Source organism: Coenobita brevimanus, chromosome 106 (genome assembly GCF_032717465.1).
Source record: "Coenobita brevimanus isolate Jiangsu-jjx chromosome 106, ASM3271746v2, whole genome shotgun sequence".
NCBI classification, from domain to species: Eukaryota; Metazoa; Arthropoda; class Malacostraca; order Decapoda; family Coenobitidae; genus Coenobita; species Coenobita brevimanus.
The window spans coordinates 8,036,839-8,062,980 of NC_137059.1; the positions used below are offsets into that span (position 1 = coordinate 8,036,839).

Sequence of the window (26,142 nt, forward strand, 5' to 3'; positions counted from 1 at the left end):
CGCAGCAGGGCCCGACAGCAGAACTGGTTTACCCCTGCCACATCATAACAGACCCATCCCCTTCCCCGCACCTGACCTGACTAGCTGATCAGACCAAATGCGGAAGAATATCCCCTCAGGGCTGCGTCATCACTTATTCATTCACAATTTCTCTCCATTTATTTCTGTCACGCACAGCCACTCTTCCTTGCTCAACAGACATCCCTCTTGCATCCAGCGCTCTCTTCACACTGTCCATCCATCCTATTCATGGTCTCCCTCTCAGTCTTACACCTCTCACATCAGATCTAGTTATCTTTTTCACCAATCGTTCATTATCCATTCTCTCCATATGCCCAAACCATTGCAACACCCTCTGCTCAACTCTACCAGCCATCTCCCGAACAACTCCAGTTCTCCTTCGCACTTCATCATTTCGCACTCGATCCATACACGTCACTCCACACATACTCCTCAGACATCTCATCTCCATTACATTCAAACTTTTCCTCTCTGCTACACCCACATTCCATGTTTCAGCCCCATATAACGCAGTCGGTACCACAACACCCTCATACAGCCTTCTCTTTACATCCATTCTAAGCGAATGACATTTAAACACTTTTTTCATTCCTCCCAGCACCTTTCCTACTTCATTTATTCTAAACTTCACTTTTGCATCTATTCTTCCATCCACAGCAACATGTGACCCTAGATATTTAAAACAATCTACCTCCTCAAGCAACTCACCATTCAAAACTATATTCATCCCCCTACCATCTATCAACCTCGTACACTTCATCACTTTACTCTTATTCTCATTTACTTTCAATTTCCTCCTTTCACACACCCTTCCAAACTACTCTACCAACTGTCTCAATCTCTCCTCTGAATCAGTCACCAGTGCAGTATCATCTGCAAACAGCAGCTGCTTCAGATTCCACTCTCCTCCATCAACATTTACCAGACTCAGACCACCTAAAACTCTTGCATTCAACTCCCTTACAACACCATCCATATAAATATTAAACAACCAAGGCGACATCACACATCCCTGTCGCAGCCCACTCTCACAGGAAACCAATCACTCACAGCATTTCCCACTCTTACACACGCTCTACTATTTACATAAAAACTTTTCACCCCTTTTAGTAACCTACCATCAAGTCCATACAATCTTAAAACAGTCCACAAAGCCTCCCTATCAATTCTATCATACGCTTTCTCTAAATCCATAAATGCCCAAAACACATCCTTGCCTTTCGCTAAATACTTTTCACACACTTGTCTCACAGCAAACACCTGATCAACGCATCCCCTCCCTCTCCTGAAGCCACACTGCTCATCACTAATCACTCCCTCTGTACCCTCTCTAACTCTCATAATTAACACTCTACCATACACTTTACCTACAACACTCAACAGACTTATACCCCTAAAGCTAGTACATTCATACTTATCACCCTTGCCTTTATACAACGGGACCACACAAGCACTTGCCCAGTCAATTGGCACCATACCTTTCTCAAAGCACACATTCAACAATCTTACTAACCAGTCAACAATAGTCACTCCACCACCCTTCAGGCATTCCACAGCACACCCATCCATACCTGCAGCTTTCCCTGTTTTCATATCCTTTACTGCCTTTTCCACTTCTTCCTTCGTGATCAAAGAATCATTCAACTCTCCCAACACATTTATTCCTTGCACCCTTCCATCCGCCACAATCTCAGCCACCCTTTCCTCCTCTACATTTAACAATCTTTCAAAATACTCTGCCCATCTCTTCCTTACTGCATCCATCTCAATTAACATCCTTCCATCCTCTGCTTTTACTCGTTCTTCCTTCCCAGACTCTCCCTTTCGCACCCTTTTCACCTCCTTCCAAAACATTTTCTTATTCTGTTGAAAATTCTCTGTCAGCCGCCTACCCCACCTCTCATCTGCTGCCACTTTAGCATCACGCACAGCCCTTCTCGCTCTATTCCTCTTTTCCTTATACCTTTCATATGATCTCATCCTTCCTCTGCAGTCACACTTCATATGCCCGTCTCTTCTCAGCCACAGCCATACTTACTTCCTCGCACCACCATTCACTTCCTTTTCTTACACCACCACCCACACGTCTCACACCACACACCTCTTCTGCATGCCCCACCACAGCACTCTTAAACAACTGCCATTCCTCCTCCACGCTGCCATTTTCCCGATCTTTCACTGCGTTCCACTCATCTTTCAATTTCTCCTGATACTCTATCTTTTTCTCTCTTTTATCCAACTCACTCACTTTCAAACTTTCAAAACCTCCCTGCCACACCTAACCCTCCTAGCTCTCACCCATCTCTTACCTACTCTTAACTTTCCCTCCACCAGGTAGTGGTCAGACATACCTTCCCCCTCCCCTCTCAGAACTCTCACATCCAACAATCTTCCTATTACATTCCTAGACACAACCACACAGTCCATCAAGGCTCTATCAACAACCCTTCCACCCTCCTGTCTCACCCATGTATACTTATAAATATCTTTCTTCTCAAACAGCGTATTCCCAATCACCATCTCTCGTTCAACACACATCGCTATCATTCGTTCCCCATTTTCATTTCTTCCAGGCACACCATGCATACCAACTACGCCTTCAACTGCTACATTTCCCACTCTAGCATTCAGATCTCCCATCATTACCACATTCACATTCGCTCCAAAGCTCTGCAGACACTCATCAACATCATTCCAGAAAGACTCCCTCTCTTCTTCATCCCTTTCACTACCAGGCCCATATGCACTCACAAACACCCACAACTCACGTTCAAATTTCGCTTTCACCCACATCAGTCTCGACGACACCTCCTTCCATTCAATCACACACTGCTGTACTTCCGGACTCACTAACAAGGCCACACCTTCTCTTGCCCTTCCTCTATCAACACCTGACAATCTTCCATTCACACTTCCAAACATAGATTCCCCCTTCCCTTTCATCTTCGTTTCACTCAAAGCTAACACATCAAACTTTCTTCTCACAAACATTCTCCCAATCTCCTCCCTTTTAGCCTCAATCGTACTACATCCACGCACATTCATAGATCCAATCTTCAGGGTACGGGGATAACTCCATCCCCCATCCCTTTCTCTGGCCTGTCTCTTTTTAGGAACTAAAAAACAGAGGAGGGGGTCCCTAGTCCCCTCACCCCGCCCCTTTTAGTCGCCTTTTACGACACGCAGGGAATACGGTGGCAGTATTCTTCCTAACACAACCTGGCCGCAGAGTAGTAGTACCACCCCATAGTGCGGCCAGGTTGTCCCCCCCCCGCCACATGGGGAGACAAAAATTAAAAAACAAATAATTAAATATTAAAACAAAAACAAAACAAAGACAATGACATCGCACACGAGGAAAAGGTGGAAAGGCGACAAGAAATTCGACAATATGGCGAGAAAACAATAACAATAAATAACTCATGCAACGAAAAGCCAGGAAAAAGACAAGCAATACAATTTAAAAATAACATAACACAGCCTCATGCAAGGAAGAGCGAAAGACAACGACAACAGAGAAACAAAGTACCGTAAGACCTAATACTTACGCAAAAAAGGGCTAACTCAGATCAACCCATATTTACATCGCTGTTTTGCTGCACTCACCCTGACAACAACAACAAACACAACAGGAAACAAAACAAAACACCCTCACCCACACCCACAACATAATTACCACGTCTCCATATCCTTAACCCCTTGCTGGCACACTCCTCCATCACTCTCAGCCGTCACCAAACAAACCAACCCAACACCTTAACACCATGCAAGAAAAAGGGCTCCAAACACACACACAAAAATTGCTAGGAAAAGGCAGACAAAAAATGCAATATACAGTAAATAAAAGAGCACAGTAAAGCAAAAAAAAAAATCACATGAAAGAAAAATATAATTAGTATCTACAAAAACGATGTCTCAAATCAGCATATCCTCACACTGTCTTGACGTCTCTTGCAAGGCACACTCCAACATCACTCATGTCCGTCACCCCATCCCTTCCCACACACACGTACAAGCAATTTCACTGTGTGTGTGTGTGTGTGTGTGTGTGTGTGTGTGTGTGTGTGTGTGTGTGTGTGTGTGTGTGTGTGTGTGTGTGTGTGTGTGTGTGTGTGTGTGTGTGTGTGTGTGTGTGTGTGTGTGTGTGTGTGTGTGTGTGTGTGTGTGTGTGTGTGTGTGTGTGTGTGTGTGTGTGTGTGTGTGTGTGTGTGTGTGTGTGTGTGTGTCACTCACACATAAAAAAAACAACGTCCCTGACCCTACCTAACCCCGGAGTGTTGGGGTGTACAGTGTCCGAGGGGCGGGGGTTGGGTGGGGGAGAGGAAGGAAACAGAGGAGGGTGGAAGGGAGAAAGGGGAGGGAGGGAAGGGATGACATGCACTGAGGGAGGTTGCGGGGTGGGTGGGGCATGAGGAGTGAGGAGTTGCAGAGGGTGGGGTAAATGGGTTGGGGTGTTTCGTGGGAGTGGTGGGGTTGTGGAAAGGGTTTACTGGGTAAGGTGAATGGGACAGGATCATGATGAGGTGTGAGGGGAAGCAACGAGCACGACGGGGTGTGGGGGGTGAGCTGAAGCAGAGACGCGGATATTCAAGGCTCTGAGGTGGGGGTGGGGTGTTTTGTGGGTGTAGGTGGGCGGGGTATGGTGTGCTGTATATCTGAGGGGCGAGGCTAGGGAGAGGGAATGACGAGACGGGGAGGAGTAAGATTAAAACGTGAATATTCAAGGCTCAGGGACTGGTGTGTTTGGTGGGTGGGGCGGGGAGGGTTTTTGATGAGATGAGATGTGAAGAACGGGGTGGGCTGGACGGTAGGTTTTGCTAAGCGGGGTAGGTGCGTGACAACCAAGAAAGCAGTGGGTATTGATGGAAAGGGTGGATTAAAGGGGTGAAACAGTAGGCTTCAGTGAAAGAGAAGAAGGGTGGTGGAGAACTTGGAGTGGGTGGAATTTTAGGTGGGTTGATGGGTTTTGGTGGGTCGGGGTGGGTGGTGCTGGACGGAGTGGTGGGTGGTGCTGGACGGAGTGGTGGGTGAAATCTAGGGGGCGCGTCTAAGGTTTAACAGGAAGGGCGACGGGTGGTGGAGGAACAATATTCGTAAGTGGGCGAAGTGGTGGGTATTGGTGGGTGGGGATGGTGGGTGGTGTCGTGAGAGGTGGTGAATGGTGTAGGATGGGGTGGTAAGGGAACAAGAATCTCAAGGATGACAAGGTAAAGGGAAGGAAGAGGCTGTTATCTAATGGAGTGGATCTTAAAGGTACAGTTATGTACGAGAAATGTATTGTAGCGGCTGAAGTACACATGCCTGACTTGCGCTGGCAGCTCTACGAGACACGGTCATTTCGTGTTTTACGTCCTGATGTTGGGATAAAACAGTAACGCCAGATAAACTCTAGATATATCGACTTAACCCCTTCAGGCTAGAGAGGTATTCAATGTTTTATCCCTGCTATCTCTAAAATATTTTGTTCAGCTTCAGAATGGCATTTCGAAGTAGAATGGTACAAATAACTTCTCTTTACTTCAATTTAGGAGAAACGTTTAATAATGATGAGGTTTTGTATCTAACGACAGGTGTTTAAAATACTGTATTTCGCCATTACACAAAATGCCAAAGATTATACGTAAAAAAGGACTCGGGCGAAGAAAAGTGCTAAGTGAAACTGCTTTTAGGTCGAGTCAAGCTCTAACACATGATTCTTCTTCCACTTCACCCTTTACTTTCCTAACCCCACAAACCACATGATGTATATATTCCTGATTTATTCTTGCTAGACTAGACGACTTATTCTGAAGGACCTTTAGAAATGTCTGGTGGTTGCTTAAAAAAAAAAAAAAAAAAAAAAAAAAAAAGTTATGGCTGTGAGGTTAACAGCTGCAGCACTATGTTCTAAATCTGAATAAGCTTCTGTTTCTACCTTAACCAAGCCTGGCGAGGAAAAGAAACGCAGGGACAAGGTGAGGACGGATGGAGGAGAGTAAGGGAATGTATAAAACAGATAATGATTGTGGATGTAGGCCTGTGTATTGTAACAGCCGGCTTAGACACGCCTAACATGGGCAAACAGCTTTATTATACCGATGAAGCTGTGTTTAACGGGCCGTGAAGAGCAACTGATCCTCAGGGCCCAGGAATACCATTTTTTTGTGACTGAAGAAGCGAGTCACCATCACCCAATGGTTCAGCCACGGAATACACGGTTGTATGGCTTTATGAAGTGTAGGGTGATACGCTCCTTACAGAAATTTCGTGTTAGAGTGACTATGTCTATGAATGAGAGAGTCAGATTGTGTCATCAGATGAACCTTGAAAAAGTGCGAATATGTGACAACACATGAACGGATATACTGTTGCATCTCCTTAAATGTCCCAGGATGAGATCGAAACCAACACATCAGGATAAACAGAGGCACATGTTAACAATCCGATCACAGAAGACTTCGGGGAGAATGGGTGAATGGAATGAACAGGAGGGAGTGAAGGTAGGGCACAGGTCTATGCGTGAGAAAATATGAAAGATGCAAAAAAGGATGAATGGATACAGTGTCTGGCTATGCATGACATGGGATAAGAGTATACATGGGAAAGAGATAAGGTATGCACGAGAAGAAGGAAGAGAAGGTGTAGGTTTATGCAAAAGATAAAGTAGTCCTATGCATGATGCAAGAGAAAAGGCATGCTAAATAAGGGGCAAAAGGTAGGTCTGACAAACTGGAATAGGTGTGAATGAGGAGAGAAAATTATGGAGTGTGCATAAACAGGCAATAAGTATGCGAGAGAACAAGAAGAACGGGGTACTGGGTAAGCAAGACAGGGGAGCAAAAAGGACCTGTGCATCGTGGCGGTGCAAGTCACGACGCACCAGTACTGGTGGTGGCGAGACGGGTACACACGCCACCAGCACCACACACGGGGGTGGTCAGGATGGAGAAGCTCACTTGGTAAGTATAAGGAATGATTATGAGTATGTGATATTAGATTCGTCACAGAAGTAAAAGATGTATGCATGATAAGTACTAGGAGATAAAAGGCACGCACGAGACTGAAGAGAGATAAGGGAGTGTGCAGGAGGGAGGAGGAGAAATGTGTATGCATGAGGATAAAGGATAAGGGGTATGCATGACGAATAGATAAAATGTAGTGTATGCACGAAAACAAGATGTCTGACTGAAAAGGAGGACGGGGTATGAATGAAATGGGAACAAGAAGGAGTACAAAAGATAAACAGGCATGCAACTGAAGAACAAAGGCGGGGTACGAGTACAAGTATGCAATACAGGGCAGCAGCAGGAGTCGGGCTGCGCTTCGCTCTGAGTCGTGATATAATAGTACGGTGGTGGTAAGACAAGGTAAACACGCCACCAACACCAAACACAGGAGCGATCGAGGTGGAGAAAGACCAATTGGGATGTAAAATAGAGGACTGCGTGAAATTAAATCAATAAGACAAGAAGAGGCACGTAAGACAAGAGGGAAGAAGGGGATGCAAATGGTAAGAGTGTAATGGTGTATGCATGAAAAGGAGGAAAAATACTTGAGTACAGTAAATACAAATGAGAAAGGCAGAGAATAATGAAGTATGAATAACAAAAATGAATGAGTATATATGACAAGGAATGAGGGAATCTGCACGAAAAGGACAGATGATTATGCTTACACAAAAAAACAAAAAAAAAAAAAGTTGACTGGTGGTGGTAAGACAAAGTACAGACGGCACCAACACCAAACACACAAGTGGTCTGAGTGCAGAAAGGACAGCGGGGAAATAACATTAGGAATTACGTGACATTAAATTCGAGAGAGAAAAGAACCAGTAACGAACACAACAATAACCCCTTCACTAAGATATTCTTTCTTGGCGGAATGATATCGTCTGTCGGCAGCATGAATAAATCGAAAAGTTACTTAAGATTCGCGAGAGAAGAGCATCACCGACTAAAACAATATTAACTCCTTCACTACGAGATCCTTCCTAAGCTGAATGAAATCGTCTGGCGACTGCAAGTAGGTAATAAAAGAAGAATTACACGAGATCATCTTCGTGAGACATAAGAACATTTGACCAGAAGCACATTAAGCCTTCACTGCGACAGGTCCTTCTTAAGTTGTATGAATTACACCGCGGCAGCAAGAAAGAGAATTACCGATGCGTGAAACTAGCTTCGCGAGAGAGAGCCACTGACAAGAGAAAATTAGCCCTTTCATTACGAGGTACTTCCAGAGCCCAAGGAAACTGTCTGATGGTGTCAAGAAAAAAGTATGAAATGTCGCTGAACTGTAATGGTTGATCCCTTGAATTGGGTGACGATTTTTATTAACTAATCTATTCCGTTTATCCTTGCTCTCTCCTGATGATTTTGTTCAGTTTAGGAGAGATTTTTCGAATCACAAGAGTTAAGTATAATCTCACTAAAACCTTTCACTAATACAGACATTTCTTAAGTTTAATAAAACTGTCTGGAGGGAGGAATGAATTAAAAATAAGTCTCCGGAATGAAGCTATTAATGAACACTGCCTCCAACTTCCATGCTAGACATCCCCCAAGCTGAATAAAATCGTCTAGAAGTAACAAGAATATAACATAACAATACGTATAAGCCGAATTAAATCGTCTGGCAGCGAACAAGAATAAAATCATAGGCTAAATAAAATCGTCTGGCAGCAGCAAGAACAATCAGAAACTTCGCTAAGCTAAATACACCCGTAATATTATGGCAGTAGCATAAAAAAAAAAAAAAAAAAAGAAACAAGAAAAAAGGAGAAGTAATCGTGGCGAAAGGATTAATAGCTAAAAAAAAGTAAGGCTGTGCGAGAATATAATAACTATTTTTATGTAAAGAAGAAGAACCAAAGGATAGATGCCCGCATAAACACACACACACACACACACACACACACACACACACACACACACACACACGTTCGAAAAGTCTCTCCTCAGCTGAATTAAATCACCTGGAGAAAACAATAATAAAATGAAAAGCACATCAAGTTGAAAAGATTTACCAAAATTACACAAAATTAGTTTCCAGAAAGAAGCTGCCGCCCTCAGAAAAAAAATCAAATGTGTCATGTCAGGTGAGGAAAACGAACTGCTAGACAAGGAAAATCATGAATAATCAGAATTTCGAAGAGGAAAAACATGCGATTAGACAATAAGAGAAAAAAATCGAAATCGCCAAGTCAGGTGAGGACAAGGAAATGCTAGACAGGGAAAATCATGAAGCTTGTTTAATCAGAATTTCATGGAGGAAAACAAGAAAAAGAATACGCCATAATAATATAATGAAGCAGGGTAAAGGACACGTAGCTCACGATGAGAATATCCACCTTAACACTACAACAACTTCATTAATTTTATTGGTACTGATGGCGGACGATAATACAGGGTCCGGCAAAAGTCATACCTCTATCTGCTTTGTAAATTGTGCTGAAAGCAAGGCATGGTTTGTTTTTATATTCCAGGTTAATCTCCTTATCTGTATAAAATCCTCTGATAGTAGCACGCGAAAGGTCCTCGATCTGAAGGAGTTAACAATTCCAGGGCTTTTTGTATAGGTCAACCAGATGGAAAGCGTCTGCCATACAAAGCCAAGAACAGTACAGGAACTACAGAACAATATTGGCAGAACAATTACCAACCCTTTCAGTCCCGTGGCCTATTTTCACTTTGTTCTTGATACCTCCTGACGATTTAATCAGCTTAGGATACACTTTCCCCGCAGGAGTGTTTTGATAATTATAGTGTTCATGGACTCATTTACACTCAGAGGTCTTCCCTACGCTGTCAATGGTCATCTGAAGGTAACAAGAACTAAGCAAACAATACGTCACCATTCTGAAATGGTTAACATGCCTGCAAACACTGGCATCAGTAATGGAGTGTTCTGTAGCGAGCAGTTTTGTGTGCAGGCCCTTGGGAGTCGCTTAACGTAGGCTATGTATTTTCCAGATATAATTTATGAAATATCTCCAAATTGTGTGTGTGTGTGTGTGTGTGTGTGTGTGTGTGTGTGTGTGTGTGTGTGTGTGTGTGTGTGTGTGTGTGTGTGTGTGTGTGTGTGTGTGTGTGTGTGTGTGTGTGTGTGTGTGTGTGTGTGTGTGTGTGTGTGTGTGTGTGTGTGTGTGTGTGTGTGTGTGTGTGTGTGTGTGTGTGTGTGTGTGTGTGTGTGTGTGTGTGTGTGTGTGTGTGTGTGTGTGTGTGTGTGTGTGTGTGTTTTATGGTGGTAAGGGGCAGCTGGATGTGGTCACGTATATGAAGGGACCAGTTGTTCTTAAGGCAATGTGGTGGTGGTTGTCAAGGGTGGCTGAGAAATGCCGTGCCTGCCTTGCCGCCCAGAACTGTGTGTTGTGGTGCACTGGTGGCTCAGGCCTGGCTTGGTAGTACCTCATGTCAGTCTTGGCATCAACATTTGCCATCAAGATTACATGTAGGTTAAGTTGTCAGGAATGTTGCAGATATCTATATATACTTCATACAGCGTCCGTTTAGTGGCTCATGGCAAGGTTTTGATCACCACACATGAACCCAATGCATAATGATTTTGCTATTAAGAGTACATGCAGGTGAAGTTAGCAAGCAGGATGGTTTAAAAACTATATAGTTGCTACACCGTTCGTTTAGTGACTCATGGCCGGGTTTTGATTACTTCATGAATATTATGAAAGAAGATTTTACATTAACCCTTTTAGCCCGAGGACATTTTTGTTTTATTCTTGTGATCTAACGATAATATTCGGCTTAGGGAGAGACATCAGGCTGTGTGGGGGTTAATGGTGTCTATACGACTGTACCCGCCACAACAAATCGTTTCTCTAAAGTTTCCTTATTTTAGAACGAAAATACCAGGGATAGTGCCAACAAAAGGGACAGTCGGTGCGTCATTTGTAAGTTACGTTACACTGATATATTTCTGGTTCTAATTCTAAACGAGTAACACTTGCATGTGGGATTGGTATATTCCCGAGTTTGGTGATGGAATGAGTAACACTTGCTTGTGTGTTTGGTATATTCCCGAGTTTGGTAATGGGACGAGTAACACTTGCGGGTGTGTTTACGAATATATTGCTGAGTTTGGTGATGGAATGAGTAACACTTGCTTGTGTGTTTGGTATATTCCCGAGTTTGGTAATGGGACGAGTAACACTTGCGGGTGTGTTTGGTATATTGCTGAGTTTGGCGATGGAAGAGTAACACTTGCTGGTGTGTTTGGTATATTCCCGAGTTTGGTGATGGAACGAGTAACACTTGCTGGTGTGTTTGGTGTATTCCCGAGTTTGGTGATGGAACGAGTAACACTTACTGGTGTGACAAAGACGCGTGGTGGCATGTGGCTCAGGGAATCTTCACCAACATTCATACTAAGCAAGTTTCGTCAGTAGTGTCGCTAGTCAACAACATACACCTCAATAAATTGTTTAAGTTTTGGATTTTTTTTTTTTTTTTTAAATCAAGCTCGGGCTTCTTGTGACTCACTCTTGGCGGTATAACAATCGTTTGGCGTTAGACGAAACATGATACACGAGAATAAGCGAACATACTCGTAGAGGGTTAATATTAGCACTCAGGATCCTATGACTCACTCTTGGCTGAATAAAACTGTCTGGCGTCGGTTGGAATAAAATACTAGACTTGGAATACGTCACCATGAGATTAAATAATTATAAGCAAACATTACATCTTTTTGCAGACGCAGCTACTTATTCATTCATTCATTGCCAGACGCCATGTATCCCAAACGGGGTGGTCAAGGACTTAGAGTTAATTGTTTTACAGGGAGGGGCACTAATCCTCCACCAACCCAACTTGACACGTAGGGATGCCAACAGCATCTGGTGTTCTCAGGCGGTCACCCATCCAAGTACTAACCAGACCCAACGTTGCTTAACTTCGCTGATCGGACGGGAAGCGGTGTACTCAACGTGGTATGGCCGTTGGCTAGCTACTTATAAATCGTAAAAATATCCTTAAGCACTCAAAATAACTTCCGACTATGTGTCAATATCCCGTAAGTACCCGAATCTGGTAACCGTACAAGTAAAATGTCGTCATTTGTTTTTTTTTACAGATGATCAATTGAGGAAGGGAAAACAATTGAAGTAAAAAAAAATTATTTACCTAGCTCATTTATCCCATGAGCATTTTTTTTTTTTACTTTCTTCTTATTATATCCAGACGAAACTACTCGGCTTAGGATATACAGTATTTGTTTCAAACTGGAGTGGTTACGTTTTCCTTCATTAAACCCTTCATTATTAGGAGGCTCATCCTAAGCTAAGTAAACCAGTGAGTACTAAAGGAGTGTAAGGGGGTGGGTGAAGGGGCGTGGTGGGTGGGGTTACGGAGTCTTCATCAAGGTATAAGGCAACACATCTTTACTTGCAAGGTACACAACCAAATAATTTTATCTAAATCCTTATGTAAGTCTTTTTTTTTTCTCAGATATATTGCGGACACACAGACAAACAGATAAACTGAGGGAAAGCGTCCATCACCAGTCTGGGTAAGTGAGGTACCATACGAATTACTTATCACTTCATTACGATGAGGTCTTTTATATCAAATTTTTGTAATCTCAGGATGGCTTTCTTCAGCGTAGGAGAACCCCAGGTAGTGAAGGGATTAATGATGGCTGTAACTAACTACTTCAGTTGAAAAGCCTCTCCTAAGATGGATCAAATAAGCAGGATATAATACAAGACATGATGGGACTAAAAGGGTTAAGTAGCAGTTGCCACGAGTGCTTCAGATGTTGGGAGGTAAGTCGATACCGGTACATATACTGTATACAATCAACAGGTGGCAGTGGGTGGTGCAAAGAATAGATGGATAGATAGATTTAGATTTACAGAGAGAGAGAGAGAGAGAGAGAGAGAGAATTTCACTTTACCTGTTTCTCTTCACACAACTTAATTCCCTTTCCCTCCAGGTGATGCTGCAACACACACTTACCTGGAAAGACAAAATAAGTACATCAATAACATCAATAGTGATACTGCGTAGCTGTTTAACAGCACACAACGCAGGAGAATGCCAGAGGACGTCAACGAAATGTTAATCCTGCTATCTCCAGACAATTCTATTCAATTTAGGAAGGATCTGTAATGGTGAAGGGACTGACAGGCTATATCTAACCCCTCCAGTTCAAAAGACTCTCCGAAATAGAATCGTCTGAAAATAAAATCGTCATCGTAGTGGAGTGATTAAAGGAGCATAAAGAAAGGTAATTCGACCCTCCCCCCCGCAGGCCAAAGGGGGAGAGCCAAGATAAGTTTACATTATTCACTACAAGTTTTGATGACCTTCCTGACTGTGCTCCTGAGAATGGCAACACTTTTATACTGAAGTTATGGTACCTGTCAGCAGTTGTAGCTTTTTGCCTTGACATGGACTGCCTGTTTCTGGATCCCCCCCCTCCATCCCTCCATCTTCCTATTAGTGAGAACACTTGGTCTGGTACGAGGACAACGACGACGACGACGATAATGACGATGATGATGATGATGATGATATTGCAAGATTCCACAGCGCTTGAAGTTTTTCCTCCTTAACAGTGCGACCTTTTAAAGCAGCAATCTGGTGATTTTGTAGTTTGTCCTTAAGGTGGAGGATTCTCATCACTAACTTTATCTTCTGTTATCAACGGTATAGGCTATACTCATGAACGGCACTCTAGGTATTACACTCTTCAGCCTGATGACGTCTTTTTAAAATTGTTCTTGCTAACGTCCGATTATTTTATACACCTAAACTGCGCCAGGGATTGAACCCACGACCATCTCCATAAATCCTCTGAATAAGACTACCGGTATATCTTGATGATAACTGCTAAAACCAGACGATTTTACCCCGGCAGGTAAAGGGTTAAGAATTCTGGCGGTATCTCAGCCAGTCTCGCTGTCCACCAAGGCCTGAGTTCCTACCATTAAACCGTATTCTCGTTGGCACAGGAGACCTCGTAGCACCTCTTCTTTTGAGACATTTTGCATATTACACCTGAATATTTTTTACGTGTTACTATTTTCAAAACTCTAACACTGTTACATCAACAAAACACTAGCGAATTTTCAGGAGTAATATGCAAAACAAACTGATGAGGAAGACGTGTTACGAAATGACCAAAGAGACGGGAGTGTGACCCTTGTGTCCATCCAGGCGGCAGGTGTGCCGTGAAGAATCCTATGCGCTCGGGAGAAACTACGCTTTTACGCATCACTAACCCAACCATGCCGAGTTGCCACTAAAGAAGCCTTGTCTATTAACTGTAAAAATATCCAAGGAAATTCCTGCACCTGTACTCGCACCGCCTTAACACACGGCCATGTTCATACCTGCTTAATACGTCTGTGAAAGTTTAGCTATGTATTACCTAACCAATTTTGTTATTATATTTAAAAGTATCGTCGTTTTCTCTACACCAGTGGTTCTCAACCTGGATGGGATGGCCCCAGGGGAGGGAAGAGTTTGTACAGTGTACTTGGCAGGGAAACACCGGGGTAATCTGAAGTTTCAGGAGACACTAGAGACAGAGTTTCATAATAATTTTCCTGGGACGAAATTTGTACGAAATCCTTCCACTGTCAACCTTTTGGCTGAGAGAATTCCCTGATGCAGTGTAAGACGAATTCCTGGAATTTTTGAACGATTCATATGTCAAAGACACACTCTGAGATCGGAGCTTGAATGTGGTGGTTGAATATACTTTTATTAAATTCCTACATTACGAGATGTCCTTCCTAAGCTTAATAATATATAAGGGTACTAAGAATAAAAGGTGATGAGAATAAACTTATGCCAAACACAGAAATATGCTTGTAAAGAAGCGATGTTAAAAAACCTCCTGAGCTGAGGAAATTATCACGATACATACAGGAGTAAAAACAGAGGGGCGTAGAGCTCCTCCCAAGCTGATAAGAAAATGAGTTTGCCATATACGAAAACCATCAAGTCGGGAAGATGTGCCAGAAAACCTACTAAGTGATGGGAATGTAACGTGTCATATACGATAACATACTGCACTGTACGGAGGACGTGTTAAAAACAATGCTTTAGTGACGACAATATTAACGTGTAACACATGTCCAAAAATAAATTGGTAAAGAAGGACAGCTAGACAATCTCCCAAGCAGATAAGGATATTTACGCACCATACAGGCATATACTATCAAACTGGCTAGGAAGAACTGCCTGACAGCCTCCTAACCTGATGAGAATATTAAAGTGCTGATTAAAGGTAGGAAGAAGGTAGCATAAAGCCTCGTAAGCTGACCATAATACTATCCCTACAGGTGAGGTGGACAGGGAAAGAGACAGAACAAAGCCGTGCCCTCTGAGGCGACAAAAACCTGCACTGGAATGCAGGGAAACTGTTATGGGAATCATAACAATGGAACTGAACCAACACACATTACTGACATACATACAGGTATACACACACACACACACACACACACACACACACACACACACACACAACACACACACACACACACACACACACACACACACACACACACAAAGACCCTCTACGGACAAAGACAACAGGATATGGTAACATAAATATGCATATACATAAAATTATATATCCCGGAGTACATACAAAGCATATCTCTCTCCGCAAAGTGAAGGTAGGCTATAGTATAGGACTGATAAAAGGACGGTATAAGTCCCCCTGTAAGGAAATACACACAGCCTTCAACTCCCAATCTGTAAATGTGTACGTGTGCAGGTAAGCAAAATATAACGCTGTGTGTGTGTGTGTGTGTGTGTGTGTGTGTGTGTGTGTGTGTGTTACTTAGCCTACTTCATCCTCCTGACACTTCTCATATCTATTCATTAACCATTCTTTTAGCTAATACCTCATCTGCAGCGTAGGGACACGAGGCTAGGCTGTCTATGCATTTGATTTCTATTCTTATTTCATTACACTAAACTGAACAGGGATTTAATATATATCATTAAGGAACTATGCCTCCGCTACTCCTGGACCTCCCTCCCATCTCTCTCTCTCTCTCTCTCTCTCTCTCTCTCACACACACACACACACACACACACACACACACACACACTAAAGGACTGCTTAATGCCAACGGGGCCTTGCAAGTTCAACCTTGACACAACAATAACAGCCAGCCCACTGACTCATATATGGGTTAACCCTTTCAATAAAATGACGTATTTCTGGATACCGCCAAACTAGTTATACACGACCTCCAATAACCCCATTAGTAACATTATGGCTTTTAAATTATATATACGGTACTGGCAACTGGCAACTATATGGCTTGTTATTCAGCCTAGGAAAGACCCCCTCCTACTCATGGGTAAAGCTTCAATTTCAATGCCGTGTGACGTGTAGGGCTAATGATCACAAGACAGTAATGGTTATCAGTCAATACTGAAGGCGGGAGAGGAAGGGCATACACATGGGTGTTTAGGGAGGCTGGAGGCAGGGCTGGGGTGGGGTGAGGTGGGTGGAAAGGAGCAGGGGGGGAAGAGTACACTAACCCCATCATCCCTACACTCCACCCAACCCTGCCATCAATTCACCCGTGTACACCCAACCCTGCCATCAATTCACCCGTGTACATACAGTAATTAACGCCTTCACTCACACCCAAACTCCCATTCCACCAACAACTACTGTACATAACAACGTGTACAATTCAAAATGATAGAAGCAAAGATACAGCCTTAAGGGTTTTCTTCCTGATCATTCCCCAACAACAATACTATGAACTTTACCTCAAATAAATAAATATATAAATAAATAGGTAAACATACATAACCACCCTGGATCAATACATTGCTTGGAGATTTATTTAACTGGTATCATTTATATTTAGGAATGAACTGGTCAGAATAGGATCATTAGGTTTGGTTTGTTAGGTTAGCAGTTTGAATTTACGTACTGAAGACAACGTGAATCTGTAAAGTAATTTGTGTAGCCTCCACAGGTGGAACATACTCCTCGATTATTACAGTAATCCGGATACTATTTATTCACAGGGAACAACACCGTGTTATTATACCCATGTTACCATTTTCCTGTATATCACACAAAGTGGCCTGGCTGTGCTACCGATAATTTACCCATCAAATACCATCTTTCAGAGTCAGTTCTTTCCAACAGACGAATTTATTCCACTAATGGCAGACATAATTATCGTACCGTACCCAAGGTGGCACAAACCAACACTGTTTATAATTATTCTTCACAAAGTTGCAGCTGACCAGGGAAAACACCTGAGGGTACCAAGAATATTATATAGACTTGTCGAGCTGAAGGTGTGAATCCGTCTTACAGGTGGGCAGGCAGGTAAGTTCCGGTGGTCCAAGGGAAAGTTTTATAAAGGTAGATTCTCCCCCCCCCAAAAAAAAAAAAATAAAAAAAAATAAAAACACAGGCCCACTGTTTTCAAATGTCAAAACATAGGGCCCCTGTTTTCAAATTTCAAAATAGGCCCGTGTTTTCAAATTTCAAAACATATACCCACTGTTTTCAAATTTCGAAACATAAGCCCACTGTTTTCAAAGTTCAAAACATAGGCCCACTGTTTTCAAATTTCGAAACATAAGCCCACTGTTTTCAAAGTTCAAAACATAGGCCCACTGTTTTACAAATTTCGAAACATAAGCCCACTGTTTTCAAAGTTCAAAACATAGGCCCACTGTTATCAAATTTACACTTTACACGATCACAGATTTGAACATGGGCTTTACTTCCCTAAAATGACGATGACTTTTTTTTTTTTTTTTAATTAAAGCGAATAACTAGCTACTTTACACGTCTTTTCAGACCATCGAACCTCCGATTTTGTTAGAGTGTGTGTGTGTGTGTGTGTGTGTGTGTGTGTGTGTGTGTGTGTGTGTGTGTGTGTGTGTGTGTGTGTGTGTGTGTGTGTGTGTGTGTGTGTGTGTGTGTGTGTGTGTGTGTGTGTGTGTGTGTGTGTGTGTGTGTGTGTGTGTGTGTGTGTGTGTGTGTGTGTGTGTGTGTGTGTGTGTGTGTGTGTGTGTGTGTGTGTGTGTGTGTGTGTAGGCAGACAAGTGCGTGGGTTGGTGGCCTCATACATAAATAAATACCAACCCAACAAACAAGTCCAGTAATAGCCACATCAAACTTTAAAGGTTAATTTCCTTAGTCAAAGCTCCTTCTTGTGCCGCACACAGCCGCCACAAAGACGCCGGAATATAACACACACTCAGGTGCCGAGGGACCAGGTGAGTCTGGCTGGGGTCATTGTTGGGTCGAATTAAGAAATACGAAAGTCTATCTCTATCTATACAACTAGGCTGCCTCCCCCAAGAAAGGGAGGTAACCAAAGGGAGGTAACCGAAGGGAGGTAACCGAAGGGAGGTAACCAAAGGGAGGTAACCAAAGGGAGGTATCCGAGACACTTATCCTGTATTGTAAACCGACCACACCAGTGTTTCAACCCCTTCACCACGATGACGTACTTATTTTTATCCCGAATAGCCAGAGTCAGAGGCAGCCTTCATTAACCCCTTCACTACCAAGGGTTCCTCCCAAGTTGAATACAATGGTCGAGTGTTGGCAGAAATACGTCATCGGACTGAAGTAGTTCTGAAGGGGGATGCCAAACTTACCAGGCATCGGTGTTGTTTGTGGTGTGGTTGTGGGATTATCCGTGGGAGGCGTCACTATAATTAACGGTGAATCACACAAAACACCTGCTAATTTGTCACACGGCTTGGATGCTGCTGATCACTCCACCCAGTGTCCTCACACTCGTACACTCCACCTATGTACCCGCGCACACGAACACATACACACAACACAACACAACACACTATACCACACCGGCGAGATTACTAACACTTACTGACACAATGCACAATGAATGACACTTAGAATCTACTAAAGGTCAAGACCGGCGCGAGTCACAGTTCCACACCAGGAAGGGCGGCCGACACCATCCCTCACCCAGTTCAAAGGGGTAACTGGGGATAGTGTTGACATTATCCCGTGCACAATGAATACTGTACACAGTATTTCATTCCATGGCAAACTACAACATACCCACCATACCTTTCTGTTTACGTGGATCACAGCACCATGGCAACAGCACAGACACACGCCGGAACAAAGGGGTGTGGCCAAGTGCGAGTTGTCAGCTTGGGATTTTTACCAAGCCCAGGTGATGCTACCTGTCCTTCCACGCTGCCTGCCTCCCACTGGCCCCGCACACACAGCATCTTTATCTTAACTGGCTACTTCGTGGAGAAATGCTACAGGCATAAACAACACTTCCCTACGACAAGACAGGCGCAGGAAGAAGTGGTGTCGGCCACGTTAACCTTTACTGTAATTCCTGTTAAAGTTCCACGTGGTTGGTAAACACAGGCGCTGGTAAACAACTTGACCGTGTACCGCCCGTCACACACCCAACCCCGCGGCCAACCAACCCTCCCTTCCTTCCCTGACACTAATCAACCTATGAAGTACGGTCACTATTTTTCTTTTTAGGAGTCTTTTACGGACTTACGGACACCACACCACAACTCGCGTCAGCAATGGACCAATTATCGATACCACAGGAGGCTTCGTAGAACCTCATTCTTTGCGATATAGTTCCCCACATTACACACTAATGTTTTCCTGTATGTGATCCATACATGTTTCTAGAAACAGTTTATAATGTATTTTAAACTGCACTGTGCAAAACATATCGCCGAGAACGAGATGGAAAGAAATCTCCTATGTCAAGAATACGCCTTTTCAAGACAATATCAAGGCGTATTGTGAAAAACAAATCGCTGAGGTGCAAGTGCGACGTAATTCCCTGAACCATCAAGAATACAACCAAATATTAAACATAGGTGATGATGGGGATGCTTTAGTGACACTTTCCATCAGAGACACACTAGAGGATATTCAGGTGCAATGTGCAAAATAAATCGCTAAGGAAGAAGTGCTGCGAAACTTCCTATGCCAACGAGAATACAGGCCAGTCTTTAACCAGGTAATGGCACAGGAGGCTTTTAGTTATTCTTTTCACTAATAACTATCATTCCACAGGATAATAAATTACTAAGGAAGAAGTGCTACGAAGTCTCTTAAGCCAACGAGAATACCTGCGAGTCTTTACCCTGTGATAGTTGAGGAGGGTTTAAGGTGTGTGCCTGAGTGGCGGTGGGGAGAATATCATGGTGGGGAGAAATATCATGGTGGGGAAAAATATCATGGTGGGGAGAAATATGGTGGGGAGAAATATCAGGGTGGGGAGAAATATCAGGGTGGGGAGAAATATCAGGATGGGGAAGATATATCAGGATGGGGAAGAAATATCAGGGTGGAAAGAAGTATTTGGGTGGGGAGAAATAGCATGGTTGGGGGAAATATCAAGGTGGGGAGAAATATGGTGGTGGGGATAATTATGATGGTGGGGAGAATTATGACGGTGGGGAGAATTATGACGGTGGGGAGAATTATGACGGTGGGGAGAATTATGACGGTGGGGAGAACTATGATGGTGGGTAGAAATATTATGGTGGGGAGAAATATCAGGGGGTGGAGAAATATCTGGTGATTATGGTGGGGAGAGGCGAGAATACCGATGAGTGCCTGTGTGGATGGAGAGAGGCAAGGGTGAGAGAGGGATGTGCAGGGAGGAATGCTAAGAGTGTGGGATAGGGAGATGGGTGGAGGGATAAAGGAATGCCAGGGAGAGGGACGTGCGAGGAAAGTGTGAAGGAATGGGAAAGGGTGGGGGAGAAGGAACAGAATCTTGAGGGGCATAAGGAGAAAATAGTATGAAGGAAACGTGAGGGTGAGTGGAGTAAGAGATGGCAGTGTGATGGAAAAACAGGAAAGACGGGAGAAGTATGAAGGGAGGAGAGAATAGATCTGGTGGGCCCTGGCAGACAGGGTAAGGCAACTGGGGAATGCAGAGATTGAGGCAGGCAGACGAGAGATAACACATGAATATAATGCACTGAAGCGTTGGTAAGCTGTAGCAGAGACATGGAGTGACGCCTAGGGAATATGGAAGGAGGAAGGTGGAATGGAGAATTATACCGCTTGAGTATGGGGAAGAAGCGTGGATGGAAACATCTGGATGAGACATGGAAGGGAAGCTACAGAAAACAGGGAGGAAGCAAGAAGGGAGAGGTACACGGGAGATGGACGTGATGAATGAAGTATAAGAGATAAGCTGTGGTACGATGTGAGAGACACTGTGAAGCAGGCAGAGAACACAAGGGAGGAGGCAAGAAGATGGGAGATTTATGAAGCAGGGTTATAGAAGAATGAAGCGTTGGCAAGGAGTGGCAGAGGCCAAGATTCTGGCAGGATCATGCAGAGGCAGGTAGGGAGCACGGCGAGGGAAGCAAGGGGAAGGAAGGCAAGCTGTAGCCAGGCACGTCCCAAGAATAACAACACCCCTGAGCCACCACCTCCACAGACGAACCCCTTCCCTACTATGGCCTGTTCGGTTTAGAAATCTTACACTCTCCATGAATTCACTCCTTCAATGCAATGACGTGTTCGTCTCATTCTTACTCCTATACGATTTTCTTCAGCTCAGGAATTGCCACACAGACTGAAGGAATAAAAAATATCTTCTAACGAGCCTTCATGGAGACGAGTCTATTAAAACTACAAGATACCTCTGAATGATTTCGATTTTTCTGGTATAATTTTGGTGCCACCATACGATGTTATTTATGTGAGGGATGACGTCTGGTAGTGATGGTGCACAAGCAGACTGCCTGCCTTGGCCCATCCGTCCATGTGTACGTGGATGTAACCCTGAGTGACCGCAGTCCTAATGAACCTGCTATTAAGATTCATCCCAGCCTTTGTCCTTGATAACTGATGCACCGACTCATGTCTTGCATACATAATTACACTGATTCCTGGGTCTGCCTATACGTCATTTATATTCTTTTGCTTTATTTTTACTTGTGTGTGTGTGTGTGTGTGTGTGTGTGTGTGTGTGTGTGTGTGTGTGTGTGTGTGTATCCAATATACAGTACGTCCAACACATAAATGGGATGGATGGGATCTAGAAATTATAAAGGACACTAATAACTAAACTCTGTATTGCAACACTGTTATTACATTAGTTCCGCCTCTCTCTCTCTCTCTCTCTCTCTCTCTCTCTGTCTGGCATTCAGCAAGCACCAGCAACAACCTATGCTTGGGTGCCTCTGTGCAGCGCATGGCGGCGTGTAGCGTACCAATAAATAATGTGTTTATACAGTACTGAGGGTCACAAAAGACTGCCCTCACATTACCCCTGTCCCCTTCACTGCCCACCTGTGTCTGCACAGATTGTGACTCTTATTTTACCTTTACGCTTCAGTACTACTTGTGATGGCTTAGGCCTTCACCACCCGCCATGAAATGATGATAATAATGACGGAGTCACGCACTGGATCCATAGCTTCAGTTTTGTCATGACTTAGACCCAGACCATCCTCCATGAAATGATGTTACAATGAACGCGTCATGCACTGGATCCATAGCTTCAGTTCTGTGATGACTTAGAACTTGAGGGCAGTCCATGAAATGACGTTAATAATGAAGAAGTCATGCATGGAATTATGAACGGGTCATGCACTGGAATAATATATAACTTCAGTTTTGTGATAACTTAGGCCTTGACCAACTCCATGAAACGATGTTAACAATGAATGGTGTCATCCACTGAAATTATACCTTCAGTGCTGTGATAAAGCAGACCTTAACTACAGTCCATGAAATGATAACAATGAAGCATGCAAGCGATCACAACTTCAATTCACGTAAGCTATATTTTATTCCAAATTGAGTTACACACTCACTCAACCGCCCCCCCCACACACACACGCACACACACACGTAAACGCACGCACGCAAGCTTGTAAAAGTCAACCTTCCTGTGGCTTGTTACTTTGCCTCCCGTAAATCCTCCTCCATCCCCCCCAAAATCCTAAAGTCCGTAAAACAAACGAGGGCGGGTTGTAAGAACATTCATAGCATGTTTGTTTCTATTCTTATCTAAAGAAAGATCTAATCTCATTTATCCGTGTCTGATAGAACATGTGCTTTACGTAAATATCCATTCCTTTCACCCTACAATATGTCAAAGCTTGTATGTATGAATGAACACACGATACCAGAAAGTATTGTGTCAATTCTGTTGGAAACAATACAACGCACGGACGAATAATGTGTGTTTATTGGCCGTGAATTACAATGAGGGTTGCTTGGAACAATACAAGTCATCAAGCTCCCCTGCCCGATACTTACAATGTTTTACCATGTGTACACAGAATACTTAATTCCATGACAAAAACAGTATTGAGTATGCTTGACTGTATACCATGCTACACACGCTCCTTCCCAGTCAGTTTCAATCTACATTTTTTGTTTGTTCGAAGCACAAACTGGAAACAAACATTTCAAACTGCACCGACGGTGGAGGTCAGGTGGATTGGGCAATTTTAACGCCACAATTAGCCTATTCATTACTGCGCATTTAACGCTGACAGCATGAAGTTACCTACTTCATTTTTTAAGTTATATAGCAATGAATTAAACGTTACCCTATATTAAATAAATATGTTCTATTCAAACATTCTGGGGAGATGTTACAGATTCATCCCTAGAGCCAGTAACGCTATTCAGTGAACGATATTAAGATAGGTAAGAGGAGGAGGGAACTCGGGGTAATCCAACTGCATTTACCTCCGAATGCAGGTGGAACCAACAGCTTACACAACAATACCACACCACAATGCAACACCGCCATAACTCCACCAAACTAGCAAAGAGAAGCAGAAATAGTGTTACTGTTACCCTTTTATTTCTCCAACCAATCAGAAGTTCAAGTAATAACTAAACTACGGGCAAACAACCAAACCTTACCTCCACCACCGATGCAAGGCCATTTGGCTGGCAACTCTCGTTGTGTCTGTGGCTGGGCTTGTAATGGGCAGGTTTGCTAATCTTTGTTATTTGGCTGGTGACGCAGGGCAGCCCTACCATCATGTATCCGCCCTCTGGCCCGCCATACTACTGTTGCCCTCATACCTGCCATTTCTTCAGTGGCACCAGGCGAAAAAAGAATGGCGGAATATACATACACACTATTATCGACATTTTCTATGGCAGTCAAAAGCGGAGTGGGAGTAGACGTAATAGGTGTACACACGAGGAATGCATTGATGTGGCTTGAATTAACATAATACGTGGAAAATGAAAGGATAACAAAGGATAACAATAGAATGGCTCTTGTTGTTGTTGGGTAGCCTCATGATCCGCTCTACCTGAGCACACCTGCGGCACGGAGACACACCAGCCGTGTTTGTCAACGTTTATCAGAGTGAGTCACCCTTGGCATGCTCTGCCACCAACTGCATCAACCCACTGTGAGGCCGGCCAAATATGGTATAAGCAGGCACCACAACACACAGACACAGACGCACAAATATCGTCACAAGTTATGGCACAGCCTGCTCCCTCGTGCATCAAGGGTCACTCTCATACTAAAGGCAGGTATTAGCGCCGAGGTGGTGACATGTGAAGGTGTGTGGTATTTAGGACTGCTGGTGTCTCAGGTATAGGAGTGTCAAGTCTTTGTCCTGAACATGACACATCGAATACATATTTATGAGATACAGGAAAACTAGCAGACAAGAGAATATTAATCCTTCAGCTACAAGACATTTTTATTATTTTCTCGCTACCTCCAGACGCCTTTTTTCAGCGGTGGAGAATGTTTGAACCAGAGGGGTTAGACGCTGCCTTCATTAACCCCTTCACTTCTAACGCTCCTTGCAATGTTCAATTAAAGCAGTCATGTGGTAGCATGAATAAACAATACTGCCCCGTAGTGACTGTATTATGGTGCGCCGCATTGTGCACAATAAATCGCTAAAGAAGATATGCTACGAAGTCATCTATGCCAGCGAGTATACTGCCTCAGTGACGGCAACAGATACAGTGTGGCGGGCAACATGGCGTCTGTGGCCTTGTCATAGATGATCAAGGGATTTATTTATAAAGGCACAAACCAGTTACACGATAAACAAGTCTGTATAACAGTTAATTATCACACAGTTCTATTTAACGCAATTTGTCTCTTTAACATCGTGTGTAGTTTGGTTGTACAGTACAGGCTGCTGTATGAAAAACATACAAACAATCTTACACACAATTTAAGTTTATGGGCGTTTATAATTACTGCCCCAGATTAGCCGATAACATCAGCCCCCCGTCGCTACCCAACATATCACGTACTACAAACACGTGCCCAATTCTACACCCCCCCCACCCCACCCCGTCTCTCATATTCCTCCTCTCTCTCTCTCTCTCTCTCTCTCTCTCTCTCTCTCTCAATGGTGGGAGGCTTGTCGGGTACTGATGGAGAGAGGCTGCAGCGTAGTCGACATAAGGTAGCTTGGAGGTACTTTTGTTTCATACAAAATATGTACACAAGGCAACACAAAGTATGGGAGTCACTGACCAGCAATTTTCATGCTACTGACGCAGGCGCAATCAGTGCAAACGCGAAAAGAGTAAGTGATGACGATTCTGAATGAAAACACGGACAAAGTAATCAGTCAGATGTTCACATTTGCACCTTCCAGCTTCGCCACTGCTATATTAATGGAGATAAAATATCCAAGTGTCTTCCTACTACATATCTACCGTGCATTATGTGCTAATTGGCATAAAACTGATAATCACAATCGGAGACTTGCACCACTGGACCCATGTACAACTCACTTTCAAGATACGTGAACTGGGTACAAACGCGACCCTCCATCTCGGATGACCCAGTCTAGTTTCACTCGTGGGTCAACTGCACAACTCCATTGGTCACGCTACTCAGAGTACATACAGTCACTCGAAAACCAGCTATCAATATACAACACGCAGACCTTAATCAGCACCAAGAATGAAACAGAAACAAGACGACCTTATGCGAAGAAAGTAATGAAGCACAAAAATTGCGCATGATTACCCCCCAAACACTCGCGTAATGAAGCACGAACGTTAAAAAAAAAAAAAAAAAAAAAAAAACTACGTCAGTGAAAATTTACAGCAAACGAACTGGCATTAAGAAACCTACGTGGAGGATAATTCTGTGTACAGACTATGTTCGTTATCGCC

At 43.5% G+C, this 26,142-nt stretch overlaps 1 non-coding gene across 1 annotated transcript; it reads right to left on the reverse strand.

Moving 5' to 3' along the window:
- Nucleotides 1-11,839: 11,839 nt before the first annotated feature.
- LOC145416575 (5S ribosomal RNA) lies at nt 11,840-11,958 on the reverse strand. Its single transcript, XR_013900304.1, has one exon. It is a non-coding gene; the product is annotated as a 5S ribosomal RNA (ribosomal RNA).
- Between the last annotated feature and the right edge of the window lie 14,184 nt (nt 11,959-26,142).